Consider the following 23,564-nt stretch of genomic DNA (forward strand, 5'->3'; position numbering starts at 1 on the left):
TGTCTTAAATACCTTGGCAAAGCTTGCCATAGGCTGTGGCAGATTAGGACGTGTATGCTTGCCTTTTAAATTTAGAAATGTAAAAGGCTAGCTGTAAGAAAAGTGGCTTAGGCTACTTACACACTGGCGTTTTGGTTTCCGTTTTTGAGATCCGTTCAGGGATCTCACAAGCGGTCCAAAACGGATCAGTTTTGCCCTTAATGCATTCTGAATGGATAAGGATCCACTCAGAATGCATCAGTTTGGCTCCCTTCCGCCTCCATTCCACTTTGGAGGCGGACACCAAAACGCTGCATTTTGGTGTCCGTCTGACAACACTAAGCCAAACTGATCCGTTCTGACACACAATGTAAGTCAAGGGAGATGTATCCCTTTTTGAAAACGCATCCGTCCTTCATTGACTTTCAATGGTGTTCAAGACGGGTCCGTCTTGGCTATGTTAAAGATAATGCAAACGGATCCGTTCTGAACGGATGCATGCGGTTGTATTATCTGAACCGATGCGTTTATGCAGATCCATGACGGATCCGCAACAAACGCAAGTGTGAAAGTAGCCTTACTTCTTCTTGCATACTTCTAGCATTCATTTCTAGGTTTACTCTTCCTTTAAGAAAGCAGAGTGAGACCTGAGACTTTGATGACCCTGATCTAGACGACTTGCCACCAATCTATGAGTATGGCGATGAAATGGACTGAGGGGCAGTGCTGACTGAGGACTTTGGGATGCCACCGGCAGGATATTCTGGGCACCGCAATGTTGACAGGTGGGTGAGTGATACACCGGGAAGATACAAGTAGGGAGGACTTAAGAGAGATTAGCCAGGAAATAAACCCTAATTTTTCCGGTGGAATATCGCTGACTACACTGATCAGGGTTCAGCGACAAGGCAATGAGTCTGGAACGCTGACAGTGGAGTGACGGAGTAGTTGTCATATGGACAATAGAATGAAGTAACACAATTAGTATAAAATTACACTTACCCGGTCTGTAGAATCAAACATTCAGATCTGTCTGTATTGTCAACCGCTGAGTGCTGAGAGGGCGCGGAGATTCATTCCTGGAGGAGAGATGGGGAGAGGGCGCTATTTCATTATCAGTCGTCCATTAGTAATATTTCTAACCTATGGTGCAGGTTTCATTATTAAAGGTATGTGTGCACGGATTAGAGAGCAGTTACTAATCAGAAAACTCTTCACTCACAAAAAAATAAAAAATAGGCTAAACTGAAACGGAAAATACAAGACATTGAGGAGAGGGAGGAGGGGGATGCAGCTGCAGCAGAATCTCTCCCTTAGTGTCTGGGGGATCATGTTACAGTCTCTCAGTCAGACTGGGAGAAGGGAGGGTTCGATTTGAAGGAAACATTTTATTGGCTCAGAGCAAATATCTCAAACTCTGACGCCACTGCATGAAGCAGAAAGGGGAGAAAAACCCTCAAATTAATAGGTAACACATTTCTTAACCCCTTAATGGTCTCCACCGGCTGAAGTACACACTTTAAAGATGGCGCCTACTTCGCAGCAGACACCCGGGGGCATGTGAAACCCCGTTCTAAAGATATTACCTGCTTCGCCGCTGGGTGTTCTACACAGCAGACACCCGGAGGCATTGTTTGTGATAGACATTAACACTGATCACTGATATTTAACTCTTCAAATGCCATGGTCAATTGTGACCATGACATCGGAGTGGTGAAACCCTAGGAGCACTGTGCTCCCGGGACCCAAATGGCTCCGCCGTCCGAAGTCAAGAGAGCCATTTGGTTGCTATGGCAGCCTTTGGCCTTCTGAAGGCTCCAAGGCCGGACACAGCAATGTTCTTATGGAGCCCTGCCTGTAGCTGGGCTCCATAGGAACATAGTGAATTTCCTATAGGCTGTAGTGTGAAATCATTGAGGTCTATGGGAGATGGGATCAGACGATTGCATGTTAACTCTTAGAGGGACATAAAATAAGTGTAAAAAAGAAAACGTTTTAAAACGTTTTTCAAAATATAAAAAAGAACAATTACATTTTTTTAATAATCCCCGTATTAAAAATAAACAATTAAAAAATAAACATAATTTGCATAGCTGCATCCCACAATTACAACTCAACTCCCAAAAAAATCTATCAAAAAGGGATTAAAAAGACAGAAAACTCCAATAATATTAATAAACACTACAGATCCTCCTGCAAAAAATGACACATTCCACAGCTCCTCATATGGAGAGGCACAGACAAAAATTACATTTTTTTGAAGTTTTAATGATCAAAACACTAGAAAAACTTTAAAAAAAATGTGGCATCACTGTAATCATACTGACCCAGAGAATGAAGAGCACTGGTCTAGAGAATGAAGAGCACTAGTCTAGAGAATTAAGAGCACTGGTCTAGAGAATAAAGAGCACTGGTCTAGAGAATGAAGAGCACTGGTCTAGAGAATAAAGAGCACTGGTCTAGAGAATGAAGAGCACTGGTCTAGAGAATGAAGAGCACTGGTCTAGAGAATGAAGAGCACTGGTCTAGAGAATGAAGAGCACTGGTCTAGAGAATGAAGAGCACTGGTCTAGAGAATGAAGAGCACTGGTCTAGAGAATGAAGAGCACTGGTCTAGAGAATGAAGAGCACTGGTCTAGAGAATGAAGAGCACTGGTCTAGAGAATGAAGAGCACTGGTCTAGAGAATGAAGAGCACTGGTCTAGAGAATGAAGAGCACTGGTCTAGAGAATGAAGAGCACTGGTTTTACTACATAAGGAACAACATAAAAATTTAACCTATAAAACTGTGTCGGAATTGCATTTTTCTCCCAACTCCACCCCATTTGGAATTTATTTCCAGCTTTGCACTACATCGTATGCAATATTAAGTTGTGCTATTAAAAAAAATGCAATTTTGTTCTGCAAATAACAAGCCCTCATATAGCTATGTGAACAGAAAATTAAAAAGTTATGGCTCCCGGAAGGCTGGGAGTAAAAAACGGAATTGAAAAAACAGAAAATCCTTAAAGGTTTAAGAGGTTGGCCAGCGCGGGACATTAATGGCATACCACTAGGATATGCCATCAGTGTCAGATCGGAGCAGGTCTAATCTACGGTTTTCAAACCAGCACCTGGATCTGAATACTTTTGCAATTGCCTGTAATTTTAAATTTTGTACAGCCAGTGACCTATTCAATGAAATCTCTCTCTATAGCGCCACCTGCTGTTTGTTCTCTTTCTAATTTCTATGTCCACCTCACTGAGGTGGACACACATGCTCAGTTCCATCTTTTAACTGCCACTGGCCACTGGGGAGATCTCTGGATCCATGTGAGGTACAGGGCTGGTTCTAGCTTTGTTAGAAAGAGATTGTCACGTACAACATGGTGTATAATTTTCATGTTTTACATTAGCCATGGGATACCCCCTTTGGGTCACACATCAGTCAGCAGTTTGGCGCCACCCTGCTGTTTCCAATGGTAACATCAGAATTTTAAAAGCTGCTCTGGATGTGAATGGAGAGAATCTGAATTTTTGTTTACCAGTGTCTCCTGGGAGATGATCTATTAAATTGGAGGGGTAGAGAGAAAGGGACATTTTGGATAACTCTCTTTTGGATGATGTATAATGAAAGATGGAGAACTGGGAAGCCATTGAAAACAGGCAAAACAGTGACTATGTGAATGGAATTATTGCCTTTTCCGTGTGACATCACTATTTTATCAGAGCATCTTCTGGCTAAGCCCTTATATCATCACGGTGGGCTAATATAGCGCCAATGGCATTCTGAATACACTTTCATCTATCAGGACATGTTGGGAGTCGTAGTTTGGCTACACAGCTGGAATGCCACTGACTAGAGTCCAAAGAAACAGGAGACAAGACATTGCCCGGCTAAAGAATGTCACAGTGTCAGGGAACAGAGGGTTAAAAAGACCCGTTTTGTGTATGCAGCTTCTATACAGAGCTATGTGTCTCCATGATGGTGGTCACCCATCCTCCTCTTCTATGGAATGTAAACTAATAGGAGCAGGGGCTGAAAGAAAAGTGTAACCCATGGTTGTGGCATCAGGCTACACAGGGTTGTCTTTCTGTAGTCTGTTACCACGGAGATACACGGGTCTGCATAGAAGCTGTGTAAATGAAACGGGAAATTTAAAATGAAGACTACAGTTTCTTCATGTTCTTATTTTACTGCAGTGACTCAAGAAGAGTATAATCCTGGCAAAATGATAGATCATCCAAAATATTGGAAAAAAGGGACGTAAAAGGTGAAGAGATGTAACAGAAGAGGGCGCGCTGGACGGGCGGGGCACAGAATCCTGCGCGCTCTTATACTGGACCGTACGGCACGGATACTGGGGACCCACCTGTAGATCTTGCACTGCTGGGTCAGTTGAATGTTTGATGGAGGAAAACACAGGAATGGAACCGGTTCTGTAAAATAAAAAGAGCGCGGATTATTATAAAGTATCCAACATGACTAATAAATAATCTATCCATCTACAGTATGTGTCATATCTATCCAACTATGACTGATTTGATTAATCGGTGTATCTATATCATATTCATTATTTTTATATATTTCATATCTTTTTATATCTACCCATCCGTCTACTGAACTTATATATCTCCTATCTATCTATCTATCTATCTATCTATCTATTTATCTCATACATATCTATCTATCTATCTTCTATCTATTATCTCCTATCTATCTATCTATCTATCTATCTATCTATCTTCTATCTATTATCTCCTATCTATCTATCTATCTATCTATTATCTATCTCCTATCTATCTATCTATCTATCTATCTATCTATCTATCTATCTATCTATCTATCTATCTCATATCTATCTATCTATTATCTATCTATCATCTATCTATCTATCTATCTATCTATCTCTTCTATCTATTATCTATCTCATATCTATCTATCTATTATCTATCTCCTATCTATCTATCTATCTATCTATCTATCTATCTATCTATCTATCTCTTCTATCTATCTATCTATCTCATATCTATCTATCTCTTCTATCTATTATCTATCTCCTATCTATCTATCTATCTATCTATCTATCTATCATCTCTTATATATCTCTCATATCTATCTATCAATTTAATTCAATTCAATAAAGCTTTATTGGCACGTCCAAGTCAAACATTTAGCATTGCCAAAGCAAAATAAATAATAGGTATTGTAGAGGGGGGTGGATGTTGGGTTAAAGGGGCAGTATGGGGGTATAATAGTCCATGGTGTCTCATCTTCCTCTCAGTTAGAGACATATTGGGCAGCGATCTCCACAGTGGACTCCTCTTCCCCCAGTAGGATGTGGAGTTTGCTCTGCTCATCTATGGAGGTGAAATCTGGGATGTGAGCGGAGAGTCTCTGGAAGTAAGTAGCCCTCACAGGTGAGTATTTGCTGCAGTGTAGCAAGAAGTGGGCCTCATCCTCCAGGGCCCCCTGCACACAGTGCTGGCACAGTCTGCTCTTCCGCAGCTTGTATGTCTGCCTGTGCCGCCCCGTCACCATCTCCAGGCTGTGGGCGCTCAGTCTGTACAGGCCCAGGCTCTGTCTGTGTTTGGGGTTGGGTATCCTCTCCAGGTAGGGCGCCATGGTGTAGTCCCTTTGCAGTGATTTGTATACGGTAAGTTTCTATCTATCTATCTATCTATCTATCTATCTATCTATTTCATATCTATCTCATATCTATCTATCTATCTATCTCATATCTATCTATCTATCTCATATCTATCTATCTATCTCATATCTATCTATCTCATATCTATCTATCTATCTCATATCTATCAGTCTCTGTCTCTCATTTCTATATCGATCTATAGTCTCTATCTCATATCTATCTATTCATCCCAGGCTCCATTAATCATCTTATGATTATTATAATTTTTTATTATTATTATTATTATTACTAATAATATATTGCACAGGGCAAAAAATATGTCCCAGGTAACCTGAATATAAAACAAGGAAAATGAACAGCCAGCAGGTTTTATTCTTCTATCCATTTCCTGAACTAGGAGACACCGAGCGCCTCACACCTCATTTACAAGCTTTAGACCTAAATCTGCCCATACACATTCAATAGGTGTCGGATGAACAAACGTTTGGCCGACAGCTATCTCTCCCGACTCCCTATACACATATATACGTTCTATGGGGAGAGCGGAGAAAGCTGCTGCCAGAGACTTCTGGTGGTGGCTTATCTCCTAGGAGAACAAAATAATCGGGTGAAAATATCCATTCCACCCCATCCTCGACTCCCATCACATAATGGGTCGGCGGAGAGTCGGCAGCTCGCCATACACATCAGTGTGTCGGCCGGGTTCAGCTGACAGAGGTCTAATGTGTCTGGACAGCTTTACTGATACAGTCCTGTTCTAGAACAGTCTCTCGTGGCTGTGACAATATCTATCGGCAATGGCCTACATTCCTGAGGCACGGTGGATGGTGAGAAGCACCCAGGAGAACATGTTCTACAGATGTTCATGCCAGTCTGACTTGGTACTAAATAAGATATAAAGCCCCATCAGCTGCGGGCTCCCGGTGACCTCCAGTTCTCATCCTCTGGCCCCGTCTGCTGTGGTCAGCACGGATAGTCCATTCTTCATTAGATGTAACCAGCTCTTGAAGCTATTTTAATTGACTTATAAAACATTCATAAAAGATCCATCGTTTCTTAGCATCTTCTGTAACTGGAGAATATTGCTATTTATATACCAGGATTATTCAGGACTTCAACCAATTAGTCAATCGTCAGCAGAGGCAAAATATCCATAGATCCGAGGATCCAAAGTTCAATGACACATATCAAATATGTCCATCTATCTGGGTATCTGCTTAGCAATCTACTTCATGTAATCTATTTAATACATATTTATCTCTCATATATATCTCAAATCTATCACATGTCTATCTACTATTTTTCACTATATCTATCTATCTATCTATCTATCTATCTATCACCCATCTACTACATCTCTCTTTTTATAGCTTATATCTAAGTCATATTTATCACATACCTATCTATGGATGTAATGTCTATTTATTTCTTCTATCTATCTACTGTATGTATATACACTCACCTAAAGAATTATTAGGAACACCTGTTCTATTTCTCATTAATGCAATTATCTAGTCAACCAATCACATGGCAGTTGCTTCAATGCATTTAGGGGGGTGGTCCTGGTCAAGACAATCTCCTGAACTCCAAACTGAATGTCAGAATGGGAAAGAAAGGCGATTTAAGCAATTTTGAGCGTGGCATGGTTGTTGGTGCCAGACGGGCCGGTCTGAGTATTTCACAATCTGCTCAGTTACTGGGGTTTTCACGCACAACCATTTCTAGGGTTTACAAAGAATGGTGTGAAAAGGGAAAAACATCCAGTATGCGGCAGTCCTGTGGGCGAAAATGCCTTGTGGATGCTAGAGGTCAGAGGAGAATGGGCCGACTGATTCAAGCTGATAGAAGAGCAACGTTGACTGAAATAACCACTCGTTACAACCGAGGTATGCAGCAAAGCATTTGTGAAGCCACAACACGCACAACCTTGAGGCGGATGGGCTACAACAGCAGAAGACCCCACCGGGTACCACTCATCTCCACTACAAATAGGAAAAAGAGGCTACAATTTGCACGAGCTCACCAAAATTGGACTGTTGAAGACTGGAAGAATGTTGCCTGGTCTGATGAGTCTCGATTTCTGTTGAGACATTCAAATGGTAGAGTCCGAATTTGGCGTAAACAGAATGAGAACATGTATCCATCATCTGATGGCTACTTCCAGCAGGATAATGCATCATGTCACAAAGCTCCAATCATTTCACATTGGTTTCTTGAACATGACAATGAGTTCACTGGACTAAAATGGCCCCCACAGTCACCAGATCTCAACCCAATAGAGCATCTTTGGGATGTGGTGGAACGGGAGCTTCGTGCCCTGGATGTGCATCCCTCAAATCTCCATCAACTGCAAGATGCTATCCTATCAATATGGGCCAACATTTCTAAAGAATGCTATCAGCACCTTGTGGAATCAATGCCACCTAGAATTAAGGCAGTTCTGAAGGCAAAAGGGGGTCCAACACCGTATTAGTATGGGGGCACTAATAATTCTTTAGGTGAGTGTATCTATCTATCTAAAATCGAATACCAATCTATAATCTTTTGTTCTGTCTACCTAATTACCTATTTATCTTTCTATATGTCTCATATCTATCTAATAACTGTCTATCTCACATCTATCTATTCATATCTATCTATCTAATATCTATCAATCTCATATCTATCTTCACAAGTTCTTATTATCCCCCTGCAGTACATACCAGTGTGTCATATGTCTATCAGTCTGTGATTTATGTCTAATTATCTCATATCTATCTATTATCTATCTGTCTTCTATCTGTCTTCTATCTATCTATCAATCAATCAATCATCTATCTGTCTTCTATTTGTCTTCTATTATCTATCTATCTATTATCTATCTGTCTTCTATCTAACTTCTATTTATCCAATACCCATCCATCCGCTCTTCTAGTTCTACCCATCTGCAGTGCACATCATTTTGGTTTATTTCTTTGGACATCTGCATAAGGACTGGTGGAAATTTGAAGAGATGACGGTGGATTAATGAACTATGTGCAAATATTCTGCAGAAATTATGACAACCATCATGCTACGGGCGGCACAGGTTGTGACTTCAGCGCCTGGGAGCCATTGTAATTACAAGCCTCTGTGCTAACGATAGAGAGAATCCATTTTCTAACCCAAAATCAAGAGTGAAACACTATAGCAATCACCGGCTACAAAGACTGTGAACCCTTCTCCGCTGTCTGATTATGCAAAACTAAATAGACCTAAATAGACCCCAGCCTTCTGCAAATTATGTACAGTGTTCACTAAATTATGATGAAGCCTGTAATTTCACAGCAATGAGGAGGTTATTAATCCTCATCCGTGTGGACAATGATGTGAGGAATGCACTAGATTGTACAATTGGATCCATTAAATATGAAAAAAAAAAATCTACTTTTACTGAGCAGAAATACGCAGGTCTTCTGGTGGCCGCGACCAATTGACACAATTATGGGAAATCTGGACCTGATGCAGAATATATATGTATGAAAACTGTGTACAAAAAATCCCAGTGTTCCTTGCAGGATGTGATCGGGCAGGGAATCGGTGGTTAATGGTTTGGTGCAGGGAGAAAGCTTCGCTGGGCTGCAAGAGACACTTCTGCCTTTTGTCTCATCTGATCACTTGCTAAGAAATACCCAGATGGGCACTTCATGCCCAGTCATGCTAATTTGCAGCTTCTTAAAGTACCATGTTAAATAACTCAATCCCCTAATTATGACAGCATGCTACTTTGGTTATGGGTCTCAGATCACTCACTACTAGTTCAAGTCGGCCATGGAATAAATCCATAGCTAAGTGTACGTTTTTATGGAACGTCAAGGACTTGTGTCCTGGTCGCAACGTGGTATATTTCATGCCATCCAAAGTTGACTTCTAACTATCTACCAAGGACAGAAAAAACACCCATGCTGCCCACCCACTTAGAACTATCTGGTTTGACATACCAGAGCCCACATGTGGCCCTCTTGTTTCCATCCTTTGTGGTCCTCATGGTCAGTTTCTAGATACAAACTAGGAATATCCTATACATGGTCCTGCCAGGCAAAGATAATCTACACAAGTACAAGGTGATGGCGGTCACACAGATTTCATAATCAAGACTTATATGGGCACCAGGACAGTTATTTTATGTAGTGATTCATCTTAAGCTGTCCATACATTATCCAGAGGTGTGTTGGTCAAATGCCCTATTGACCAACATCTCTCTCTCCTGGCCTCCATTAACACATGCACCTTTGGTGGTGTCTTATCTCCCCAAGAACAAAATGATCAGGCATCTTGTCAGACCCATATTTCCCTCAATATCTGCTATCAGATGAGCATTAGGAGTTCTCCATACAAATCAAATGATAGACAGGTTTGGCCAACTGGGTGAGGCTAGCTTTTGTCTCTGTTTAGATTGCTTTCAAGCCTTCTATTCTAGATATACAGTTGCAAGAAAAGGTATGTGAACCCTTTGGAATGATATGGATTTCGGCACAAATTGGTCATAAAATGTGATCTGATCTTCATCTAAGTCACAACAATAGACAATCACAGTCTGCTTAAACTAATAACACACAAATAATTAAATGTTACCATGCTTTTATTGAACATACCATGTAAACATTCACAGTGCAGGTGGAAAAAGTATGTGAACCCTTGGATTTAATAACTGAACCTCCTTGGCAGCAATAACTTCAACCAAACATTTCCTGTAGTTGCAGATCAGACGTGCACAACGGTCAGGAGTAATTCTTGACCATTCCTCTTTACAGAACTGATTCAGTTCAGCAATATTCTTGGGATGTCTGGTGTGAATCGCTTTCTTGAGGTCACTGGGCCATTCCAGAAGGTGTATTTTCTTCTGTTTAAGCCATTCTGCTGTTGATTTACTTCTATGCTTTGGGTCGTTGTCCTATTACAACACCCATCTTCTGTTGAGCTTCAGCTGGTGGACAGGTGGCCTTAAGTTCTCCTGGAAAATGTCTTGATAAACTTGGGTATTCATTTTTTTCATACTTGGCTTCCTCTGTGGTATCCTCCCATGAAATCCATTCTTGTTTAGTGTTTTACGTATCATAGATTCGCTAACAGGGATGTTAGCATATGCCAGAGACTTTTGTAAGTCTTTAGCTGACACTCTAGGATTCTTCTTCACCTCATTGAGCAGTCTGCGCTGTGTTCTTGCAGTCATCTTTACAGGACGGCCACTCCTAGGGAGAGTAGCACCAGTGCTGAACTTTCTCCATTTATAGACAATTTGTCTTACCGTGGACTGATGAACAGCAAGGCTTTTGGAGATACTTTTATAACCCTTTCCAGCTTTATGCAAGTCAACAATTCTTAATTGTAGGTCTTCTGAGAGCTCTTTTGTGCGAGGCATCATTCACATCAGGTAATGCTTCTTGTGAAAAGCAAACCCAGAACTGGTGTGTGTTTTTTATAGGGCAGGGCAGCTGCAACCAACACCTCCAATCTCATCTCATTGATTGGACTCCAGTTGGCTGACACCTCACTCCAATTAGCTCTTGGAGATGTAATTAGTCTAGGGGTTCACATACTTTTTCCACCTGCACTGTGAATGTTTACATGGTGTGTTCAATAAAAACATGGTAACATTTAATCCTTTGTGTGTTATTAGTTTAAGCAGACTGTGATTGTCTATTGTTGTGACTTAGATGAAGATCAGATCACATTTTATGACCAATTTGTGCAGAAATCCATATCATTCCAAAGGGTTCACATACTTTTTCTTGCAACTGTACATCAGGAGGTTTTCCTAACAGACCTCCAATGGAAGGCTCCGGTATGTGCCACTGTATAAGCAACGTTGGCCAAAGCCAAGTAAAACAAAATGTTTATTACATTTTTTGGGATGGCTCTACATAGAAAACCCCAGTCTAATAAGCCTTTCTATACAGTATGAAAAAGGCTGGTCAGCAACATATACCATCCATGACAGAAGCTAAAAAGATTATTGTTTGATCTCCATCAGGTGAATGGGGGCCTATGGCTAAGTGCAGCATATGCACAGCCTTACTGCTTCCATATAGTTCCAGAACCAGAATTCACGAGTCAGGAAGTTGGATCACAATGCAGTTTGATCCCTAAAAGTCAAACTAAGCTAAAATGTAAGCTAAGACAAGTCATTGGAGGGTTTTGAGTCCATGGGCATCTGTGCAAGTGTAGAGCCCTTCATAGTATAACTGAGCAATTTGTGATCTGAAGCCCTATGATGTGCCAAGAGGATTCTTCTGCGTGCATGGAATGGAAGAGCCAAGAAAGAGGGGCTCCTGTGGGTGCATCTGATTTGGTGATAAATTGGGGACACAATATTTTCAATCCCACCTTCGTCAGAGGTTCAGGGGTTGTTTATGGGTGTAGATGTCCTAACATTACAGGTGAAACTCGAAAAATTAGAATATCATGCAAAAGTTCATTTATTTCAGTAATGCAACTTACAATTAGAATATTGTGAAAAGGTTCAATATTCTAGGCTCAAAGTGTCACACTCTAGTCAGCTAATTAATCCATACCCCCTGAGCAAAGGGGACTTGCGATTGAGACTTTGGGGTTTCATAAGCTGTAGGCCATAATCATCCAAATTATAACAAATAAAGGGTTGAAATATCTCGCTTTGCGAGTCTATCTCATATGTTAGTTTCACCTTTTAAGTTGGATTACTGAAATAAATGAACTTTGCACGATATTCAAATTTTTCGAGTTTCACCTGTATAGGGTATGTCCTGTGATAAATGTAAGAGATTAACCACAAAATTACAGGACCAATACAGTAACACCTTTTAGTGTGGAGTCCATTGGTCTGGCAACATAGCTAACAAGGCACTGATCAAAAATAATCTCAATGCCGTTAGGTTGGAGAGGCTGACAAACCATTGGAGACACCACAGGAAGAGCCTGATAAAGTCACCATCCAGCAAACCAACTAATCTAGTGTATCACTGCTCTTGAGTGCCCTCGCAATAACGTCATCTTGAGTGAAGGTCTCGAGCCGATGAAATACTGCAAATGTCTTTCATGACGCTTTCCAATTGTGATTTTTGTCTGATTCTGAACGTTGCTTTGGAAATCTCCCAAATTAATCTGAGTTCAATTAATGAAATGCTCTACATCAATTAATTAACTGGGCTCAGGATGTCTCAAGGCAAACAGATGGGGCTAAACTTTGGAAAGAGGTGAAAGTCATTGTATGCAGTAGAGCTGATAGACCTCCATGAACATGCCTGTAGGATCACATCCTATGATGTTTAAATGCTTATTTGCACTGGTGGGGTCTTCTATAGCCTCTCTAGTTTCAAGGGACCCTGGCTCTAATAGTTGGTCCAACTGCACCCACTAATGTGGCTTCTACAACCGAGGCCAGCACCAGATGGATCTGAATCCTTGGAGTTACCAGTCTAATTTACCATATGCTTGACACGTATATATTTCCTCAAATCCCCAGAGGTTCCACATGACTAGAGAAGCCCAACTTCTGCATAGGTTGGCCTATGATGTTTGCCTTACCCCTGAGATGAGGGAAGAAGCACCTTGCCCAATTTCAATAATATTAAATTGCATGTGGCCCAAAAATCTTCAGCAGGGAACCACTGCATCCCTCAGTTCATTGGTGGTAGGTCGTCTATGGCAGTATTTCTCAACTCCAGTCCTCAGAGCATACCTTCCAGTCATGATTTTAGAATATCCCACAGAATGAATACCTGTGGTAAGTCCTGATTAGTGTTGAGCGAGCATGCTCGGCCGAACACCAGTTCGGCTCGAGCATCGCTATGCTCGGTACATCGCGGAGTTCAGCCAAACACAACGTGTGCTCGAGCGGGATGCTCGAGTCAGGGTATTTAAATCTAATTTAGCCTCTATTTCTATGCAGAAGATCGCTGTACAGTAAGTCCGCGGCTTAGGAGTACCTGCTCTGACTCCATATATAGCTATGTCCATATATGGAGTCAGTGCTTGGGGGGACACAGTGTATTTAAATCTAATTTAGCCTGTATTTCAGAGGCAAGGCACTTAACCACCTTTTGCATTAGAGGCAAGGCACTTAACCACTCAGCTATAATATCTGGATAGCCAGTTACTTAAAAAAAAAATATAATATGAGACTTCTACTGTACTGTACTTCTACTGAGACCTATATACAGAAGAAATCTCATATATATATATATATATTTTTTTTTATGACTAGCTATACAGCTATATAGTGTAGTGGTTAAAGTTTTGGGCTATGTTGCAGCAGCTGTGAGTTCAAATCCCGTCACAAACTTTTTCAGAAATAGAGGTTAAATTAGATTTATATATTTTATATATTTTTTTGTAATTGTAAAAAATGTATGGCACAAAATAAATGTGTAATTACTAGATTACTATATAGATAAAATCATACTTCTGATATATATGAATGCATAATATGTGGGAAACTACTACTGAAATTTTAGCCATAATTATTTTACATATATTATCATATATTATATATTCTAAATATATAATAATATGTTTAAATTAAGTTTTGCCTCTATTTCTGAAAAAGTTTGTGACAGAATTTGAACTCACAGCTTCTGCATCACAGCCCAAAACTTTAACCACTACACTATATAGCTGCATAGCCAGTCACTAAAAAAATATAAAATATGAGACTTCTACTGTATAGGTCTCAGTAGAAGTACAGTACAGTAGAAGTCTCTCTTTTTCTTTTTTTTTTTTAAGGTAACTGGCTATGCAGATATTATAGCTGAGTGGTTAAGTGCCTTGCCTCTAATGCAAAAGGTTGTGAGTTCGAATCCCGGCAGAAACTTTTCTGAAATACAGGCTAGATTAGATTTAAATACACTGGGGTGTCCCCAAGCACTGACTCCATATACGGACATAGCTATATATGGAGTCAGAGCAGGGACTCCTAAACTAGAGTCCTGACACCCTCCCCTCTTCAGAGCAGGGGGTGCCTGGGGTTCTCCCATTGACTTCCATTGTGCTCAGTAGAACACCCGAGCATTGCAAAGTGTTCTACTCGAGCACACGAGCACTTTGGTGCTCGCTCAACACTAGTGTCCTGATGCATTGACACTAATTATATCACCTGCTCAACAATATTAAGGAAATCCTGAAAACATGACCAGCAGGTGAGCCCTGAAGACTGGGGTTGAAGAACACTGTTTTATGGGATACCCAAAGAAATTTAGGTTTCTCATCCAATACAATGGCAGTAAGAACCTTTTTTGCATAGATGAAGTCTTCCAAGGCAAATATGCAGAGTAGCTATGTACCTGGAACTGCACAAAAGTCTCTTTTCTTCTTCAGCCATACTGTTGACTAGAATGCAAATGACTACCGCTCAAGGAAAAAGAGGTGGCCCAGGCATTCTGTGCCTCATACCTCAGCAGTGGGTCATAGGATGACTATTAAGTCCATCTAATAGATCCCCAGGTAAGAAAAAAAAAAAAAAAAGCCCAGCTGGGGCGATACCCGTTAGGGCTACGTTACTGTATCTTTAATAAGCCAATCCTCATGCACATTAACAGTGTTGAAAATTCAATTGCAAAACTCTTTGTCTGTTGTCTGCTTACTCTAAAGATGGTCTTTCTTAAACAACAGAGCACCAAGGAGTCGTTAGGGCTCTCTCTTCATTACTTCAAAAAACCAATCATTAGACACCAGAGTATATACGTAATTAGAAAATCACTTCCTTTGCAATCCAAGCTAAGTAGTTTACATACTGTAATTACAGGGACAAAATCAATTTTTAATCATTTCACTGATTGGGCTCATCAGCACTGTGGGAACGTTGTAACCTGCTTGTTGTGCATAAGCAACATCTGGGCTAAAACAATTACCCTTTGTTTGCTACAATGTTCCTTAAATCTCATTTTTATATATTTTTTGCAACAGATTTACAAAAAATTAAAAAAAATGTAAAAAAAATATATATACATATATTGAACGTGTTTGTCCTTGATCTAGAGATAGCCCTAAGTAGATTGTGCTGCACGGCTCATCCGACGTACAGTTTCATGGCACAGTTGCAGATTTTTTTTCTTCCCTCTCTCCAGTAAAATAAAAAGTATCTGATTGTTTTAAAGATGCATTCAGCTGGCTAATTGTTCTATAGCTAACACATGGTGTTCAAACAGCCCACACATTACAAAAAACGCTCATCTAGAATATAATGCCCAACTATTACTGAGCTGGGGGTTTATACTTGCGCTAATATAAATGAATGGATTTTATCAAAATTAAAAAGGAGAAAAAAATTCTGAGAGGCTGAGGATGTGTGAAAAATAGATGGTATGAATTGGCAAGGCGAGCCTAACCATTTTGTTCTCTTAATAGGAAGTGACCTCATTTACACTGGGGTAATAATTAGTAGCGCTTCAGTGACAGTTAAGAAAAAAAAAAAGTTTTCAGCATAATAAGGCAAAATCGCTTTTGTTCGAGATTCAGGATTCCATATTAACCCTTGCCAAGCAAAGAATAAAAAAAAAAAAGAATGCAACGCTAATTGCTAAAATGGTACTCCGGGAGAATGTGTTTTTTTTTTTTTTTTTTAAGGAGCAGTCACCATACACTTGTTTTTGGATTTAAAGGCACAGTAAATTATATATATATATATATAAAGTTTCTATGATAGATACTATTCATGGATGTTGTCTGCTAATCTGACTAGCTCATGCATCTAGTAGGCTCCAAAGTGCAATTTTTTGAGTTATCGAAATTTATGTTTAGGGATTTATGCAATTCAGAAAAGTCTAGCGTTCACCATCTTGTACAGGTTCTGATATTGGTGCTGTATATAGTAGAATTTAATTTGAAGCTTTGACAATTTTATTCACTCTTTTTGTGAATTCTTGATTAATTGGTGGGAGGTCTCCTGTAATGGATCCTCATCTGTTGGTCAGAGTAGTGTGCAATTACAAAGAGCGCCTCTTTCTCTCTCTCTGGAGGACCAGTTCTGTCCTACATTGCATAATACTTCACTTCACCTGTGGTGGCGCTGCAGGATAATTGAACACTTATTGCAAGGTTTGCCCAAAGATTGCAGCTGATTGCTGGGGGTCTCAGCAAGGGGACACCCTGTGATCACGTTATTTTCAAGGGACCCTTTTAATATGGACTTAGATCAACAAAACATAGGTAGATGTATCATTGCACCAGCACTCTAACATTTACCAGTCCTCCAACTCTTATATGGAAGTTAGAGGTCTCTGGGTAGAAAACAGGGGCGGACTGGCCATAGACCCTACAGGAAATTTTCCCAGTGGGCCGATACCCATAGGGCCACCTGAGCCCTCCTCACTGCTCTTGGCCGGGTACATACTATTGGGAAAACTATAGGAGTCATTATTAGAGGAAGTCCGGGCAGCATGCTGAAGGTAGGGCTGGTTTGGTGTTGTGGCCCACATCTCACCTTCTAAGCCCCCTGCTCCTTATCCATATTTTAGACAATTGGAGGAGGGAAGAACATGGCAGCTACTGATGGGCAGCTTCTGGGGAGGTATTTTGTGATGCACTGTCGTATGTATTGTATTGGCCCAATCTACTTGTGTTTCGCCACCATCTGTCAATTTGGATCCAACTACAACATTGGGGCAATTTTTAGTTTTTTTCCCCCAAGATATCTATTGGTATTTTTAATTTTCCTTGGATGTTAAATGGACAAGCTTGGGTCGAGTAGGGGCCATCATTAAATACATAATACCCTCATAGTTTTTGGGTGTTTTTATATGAATGGTCTTACTAAAGATGGCAGCCCGCATGTGTTCGCTGGCTAACACTGCGAACTGGCCATCACTGCCCATCACATCTAACAAACTGAAACAATAGGGATGATGATATTGCTTCCATACCATCCTCTAAGGGTGCTTCTTTGGTGTCTCTAGAAAGGAGAGACCCACCTGAGATCAATTCTCCTAACCTATGGACAGTGACAAGCTATTCAACACTTACTCTTCCCTGGTCACCAAAATTGGGAATTGCATGTGGGCTGATTGCTGGCTGTTTTTTAGCCATCATAGTAGGGTCAAGCACTAGATGTGAGTGATGCCAAATATCACAAAGGGTAGTCCTATTTGACATTTGGCTAGGGGTCCCTTTTTCTCTTTGTAATCAAGACCCAATTATAAGTTGCTTACCTGACACCATGTAACATACCAGATGCTAAAGCTTCAACATTCAAGATTTGCAGGCTTGGTTTTACTTATTGACTAACTGGTTGAAATTTTCACCAAACTATGGAAGCTGCAAACACTTTCTGCCTTTACACAGACGTTTATTTAGGTCTTTATTAGGAATGTATTGTTCTCCTGCATCAATTTTCCCATGAAAAATCAGCTTGCAGAGGAAAGCACATCCATCGTGCCCAGTAATGGACTTGCACTGAGGGGCAAGTTGCTTAATCAATGCTATTGTTTGTAACAGGAACCCACAGCTTGCGTTAAGGAGGCTGGTCAATTGTACAACTTCACTATTGATATTCTCTACATGTAAAGCATTCCCAGCCTCCCAGGTTAATTGATATATCACTACATTATGCAACCCAATCAAGAACCAGCGCTACCCTTTATAATGGCTGCTTTCAGAAGGTTGTGATACTTGCATCTGCCACAGCTGGTCTGGAAGCAAACTGTGAAACTCCCAGTGTTTACTACTCAGAAGGGACGCGGACATCTGAACCAACCACACATTCATAAGGGTTGTAATTGGTTTTGCATAGTACAGGCAGCATGTGTCAGTGTGCCCAAGCTGTAGATCCTGGTACACATCCACCCCATGAAAGCTATCAATGAATATATCAAGGAATTCAATTGACTACCAGGTGGTATTTGCTGCCTTTTGTGGCTTCTGTTTGCCTTACATATGGCGGTTCTTCAATGCCACTGGCACTATATGCAAATGAGATTTTTTTTAAAACACTGAATTTTCTATTGGTCTAGTCAGAGGTAACGGAACACATTGGTTCTGGTGAAAGGAACTGAAGGACAATGGAATACCGATGTTCAAGAACACAATGGAGGGTCAGTAAAACATATCAAAGGTTGGCCCATCATGATAGTTAAAGTGAATACATACACAATATAGCAGTATAAACCAAGCCAACTGGACATTCGCAATGTCCTGGTCATGAGACGCCAGCCTTTGTGAATGAATTTTGGCTTTGTCCCTATATGTCAGAAATTTCTGGACACCTTCTTCATAGCTGACACAAGTGATAACCTAAAAGGGGTGGTCCAGGTCTAAACCCTCTCCTAAAATAATGGTCTACACCATTTATGATTGGCACAGTAAATATAACAAATGAATACCTTCAACATGTCCTAATGAAATTAGTACAAATTGTCACTTACATCTGCTCTGGACTTTAACTTTCCTGGGTATCAAAATATGGACTTTGTAAATGTCCAGGGCAGAGGAGAAATCAGCTGGGGCATGTTTGGTATTGGGATGAAGGAATCTTTGGATCGGTTGGCATGAGCTAATCTGCATATTTCTTTCCCATGGAGCATTGCCTGAAAATAAGTCTCCATACATGTGATAAGTCTCTTCAGTGAGAACCATTAGCCCCAGTTCTGATCAGTCCAAATACTAGGTAAAGCCATAATCGTGGCAGTTGGTTCATTACTATCCTATAGTGGGTCCTTCTCTTGAAGGTGATTATAAGGGTGGGACTTAGGTCTTTTTTAGGGCCACTTACAGGTGTATGTGGGCCTTTGGGAAACAGAGTCACAGTGCATCCCATGTCTACTCCATCCTCAGTTTGCCGAGTCTACCTCTTAGCATTCCCTGGCATCTTCACAAGTGTGCCTGCCCTGTGGTGATGCCAGCCCTAGTCTTAATGGAGTTTATGGAGGGGATACTATCACCCACTGTGCATCCTTGTAGTCCTCCACTGTTGTGCCCTTTGCCACAGCCTACGTACCTACAATAGGTCTCGGCTGAGTGTGTATGTGTTCTAAGTGAGGCTTAAGCAGCTATCAGACTTCTTTGCTCTTGGCTTTTCTCCCCTTAGAACAAAAGGATCGGGCATTAAAATCTACTTAATCCTTCTTTCTCCCAACATCCTCTGTGGGACTACAGTTGGCACACCACTTGTACACGTTAGTTGGCCAGTCCAACCAAAATCGTCAGGCTCGACTAACTTTACTATCCAGTGTGTAAACACCTTTAACTTTGTCAATAGATAGGGGTCCTAGGATGGGGAAAGCGATACCTCATTAATTCATTAATTTAATGTACCCTAAAAGTCTATTTTTTTTTAAAGTAGTCATCAAATTCCAGACAGTCTCTAATGCATACATAACATGTTTCAGGAAACAGTTTCAGGAAAGGGAGGCCTGAGATGGGCTTAATAATGAATTGAGGGTTTGTAAACCAGAAGAATTTTCAGATTGTGTTAAAAACCCAAGAACTTTTCTATAACAATGAACCAGTTTTCTAAAAAAAAAAAAAAAAAAATCAAGATATAAATCGCATTAAACATAAGTAATACAAGAATTTACAGGACGTGATACTAAGATATTTTCAGCGCAGGATTTGCATTTTATAACTGTTTGGTTTAGCTGGTAATCCTATTTTTTCTACCTAGGATTTTCCATTGTTTGCTCGGCCTAAATAATATTAGTAATAATTGAGAGATGAAAACATGCAATGACGGCTGTAATAGGGAATTCTAAATATAATCATTGTGGACGAGGGTTCGGCGGCTGCAGAGCAGAATGAACCAGGAGTATCCATAATCCATTTGTATTTTTGCCCACAGATGAAGAAGTCTTCGCTAATATTGGCTGTCTTCCCGCAGCAGCAACAAAATGGTACTTACACAATGGCACAAAGAGAGATTCATAGAGCGCACACAATGCTTCTGTCTTATTGCATTCACCAATCCTTCATTATTCAGATTTTTATTGTTACCTGCCGGCATGTCTCTTAAATAAAACTTTGTTCAGCAAATGAGCCGAGCCCTCGGCAAGTTTAAGCCATTTAAGGACAACCCTTCAAGAATTGTTTTATTTCCAATGAGTGGTAAACACAATTAATACCAAGAAGACCTACAGTCAGGTCCATAAATATTAGGACATCGACACAATTCTAAAATTTTTGACTCTATACACCACCACAATGGACTTGAAATGAAACAAACAAGATGTACTTTACCTGCAGACTGTCAGCTTTAATTTGAGGGTATTTACATCCAAATCAGGTGAACGGTGTAGGAATTACAACAGTTTGCATATGTGCCTCCCACTTGTTAAGGTACCAAAAGTAATGGGACAATTGGCTTCTCAGCTGTTCCATGGCCAGGTGTGTGTTTTTCCCTCATTATCCCAATTACAATGAGCAGATAAAAGGTCCAGAGTTCATTTCAAGTCTGCTATTTGCATTTGAAATCTGTTACTGTCAACTCTCAAGATGAGATCCAAAGAGCTGTCACTATCAGTGAAGCAAGCCATCATTGGGCTGAAAAAACAAAACAAACCCATCAGAGAGATAGCAAAAACATTAGGCGTGGCCAAAACAACTGTTTGGAGCATTCTTAAAAAGAAGGAACGCACCGGTGAGCTCAGCAACACCAAAAGACCCAGAAGACCACGGAAAACAACTGTGGTGGATGACCGAAGAATTATTTTCCTGGTGAAGAAAACACCCTTCACAACAGTATGACAGATCAAGAACACTCTCCAGGGGGTAGGTGTATGTGTGTCAAAGTCAACAATCAAGAGAAGACTTCACCAGAGTGAATACAGAGGGTTCACCACAAGATGTAAACCATTGGTGAGCCTCAAAAACAGGAAGGCCAGATTAGAGTTTGCCAAACGACATCTAAAAAAGCCTTTACAGTTCTGGAACAACATCCTATGGACAGATGAGACCAAGATCAACTTGTACCAGAATGATGGGAAGAAAAGAGTATGGAGAAGGAAAGGAACTGCTCATGATCCTAAGCATGCCACCTCATCAGTGAAGCATGGTGGTGGTAGTGTCATGGTGTGGGCATGTATGGCTGCCGATGGAACTGGTTCTCTTGTATTTATTGATGATGTGACTGCTGACAAAAGCAGCAGGATAAATTCTGAAGTGTTTCAGGCAATATTATCTGCTGATATTCAACCAAATGCTTCAGAACTCATTGGACGGTGCTTCACAGTGCAGATGGACAATGACCCAAAGCATACTGCAAAAGCAACCAAAGAGGGAAAGAAGTGGAATGTGATACAATGGCCAAGTCAATCACCTGACCTGACACCGATTGAGCATGCATTTCACTTGCTGAAGACAAAACTGAAGGGAAAATGCCCCAAGAACAAGCAGGAACTGAAGACAGTTGCAGTAGAGGCCTGGCAGAGTATCACCAGGGATGAAACCCAGCGTCTGGTGATGTCTATGCGTTCCAGACTTCAGGCTGTAATTGACTGCAAAGGATTTGCAACCAAGTATTAAAAAGTGAAAGTTTGATTTATGATTATTATTCTGTCCCATTACTTTTGGTCCCTTAACAAGTGGGAGGCACATATACAAACTGTTGTAATTCCTGCACCGTTCACCTGATTTGGATGTAAATACCCTCAAATTAAAGCTGACAGTCTGCAGTTAAAGGACATCTTGTCCGTTTCATTTCAAATCCGTTGTGGTGGTGTATAGAGCCAAAAATGTTAGGATTGTGTCAAAGTCCCAATATTTATGGACCTGACTGTATATCTGAATCCTATCTAGTACTAAGTCTATGACCGGGGAACAGAGAGGCTGGCACTGATGCACTTTGTCTTGGATACTATTGGCTTGAATTGAATTCTAATGGCATTGTGAAGTTCATGTTGAGTTCCTAACAACCCGCACCTAGCTGGGTGTCTAAAGCAATGGATGGAACGGATTCTAAAGATATAGTGACCATAACGCAAGTAGAAACCATAAACCATTGAAACCAGCAAAATTTTACCCATGTATCAATCATACAATGTCATATCTGCTCTGGTGGGTCTTTGATACCAACATGAGTACTTCTTAAGGTGCCTATACACATAAAAATAACGGCGGCCAAACCAGCCAACTATTTTGTGTGCATTGGAGTGTGTCTACTGTCCACTAAAGATGTCAATGTTGACTTCCAATGCCTTTTTGTTCACAGGGGAGATAAGCCACCTCCAGAAGTGTATGACAACAGCTTAACCCCCTCTTCCCACAGAGAACAAGTGCATGCTTGGTAAGGCCATGTGCATAGATGAGAATAGGGAAGAATAGCTGTTGGCTACAGCTACTGAAGGTCTATGGGCACCATTAGATTCTCATTCCTTTTCAAAAATAAAATATTGCATAGATTCTCATTCCTTCCACAGTGATAGTCAACCTGAAAACAAGTCCCATCTCTAACATTACCACCAGCCGAGACATTACACTCAAAACTAAATAGGCTGTGAGTTGGGTTGTTGCCACAGAGAATGAACATAATGGATGTAGAATACAAAAATACTTGATGGTCACCGCTGCTAATACTACAAGCAATGTCGAGGGAAGAACTACAGTAACCGCAAATGCTACCATGAACAGGGGATGATGAGGTTTAGACATCTCAATGCTCATGGACCTCTACTCAATAGTCTCAATATGACATCTCAAGGCTCATGGACCTCTACTCAAGAGTCTCAACATTGTCTCAAAAGATTACTTAAATGGGCTGAAGGACTTTCTATAAAAGAGGTCTTAAAAATGATCAACCAAATTCAATTCTCTAAAGACATGGAAGACAGGACTCTTCCTCAGTACCTTCAGGGGGCCTTCATGGAATAGATGCCAAGCAATCCACTGACAGAACAGCTGCTCTGTCAAGACCTTTGAAAAGAAGATTCCTTGGTCTGAGACTTTTCATGGAAACCGTCAAATGAATATGTCTTGTAGAGCCCTGCACATACAAATGAGCTCAAATGATCAAAAATTAGTAGCACAAAAGCCATTAAC

At 40.6% G+C, this 23,564-nt stretch overlaps 1 protein-coding gene across 3 annotated transcripts in view; it reads right to left on the reverse strand.

Annotated features, from left to right (window-relative positions):
- The window catches only part of ZNF536 (zinc finger protein 536), a 569,889-nt gene that overhangs the window by 469,308 nt on the left and 77,017 nt on the right, over window positions 1-23,564 (reverse strand). For all 3 annotated transcript variants that reach the window (XM_040410154.1, XM_040410153.1, XM_040410155.1), the window contains exons 2-3: window positions 4,332-4,398; window positions 982-1,058 (exon numbers count right to left, since the gene is read on the reverse strand). The gene's annotated coding sequence lies outside the window, so the exon portion shown is untranslated. The remainder of the gene's footprint in view (window positions 1-981; window positions 1,059-4,331; window positions 4,399-23,564) is intronic.

Source organism: Bufo bufo, chromosome 10 (assembly GCF_905171765.1).
Source record: "Bufo bufo chromosome 10, aBufBuf1.1, whole genome shotgun sequence".
NCBI classification, from domain to species: domain Eukaryota; kingdom Metazoa; phylum Chordata; class Amphibia; order Anura; family Bufonidae; genus Bufo; species Bufo bufo.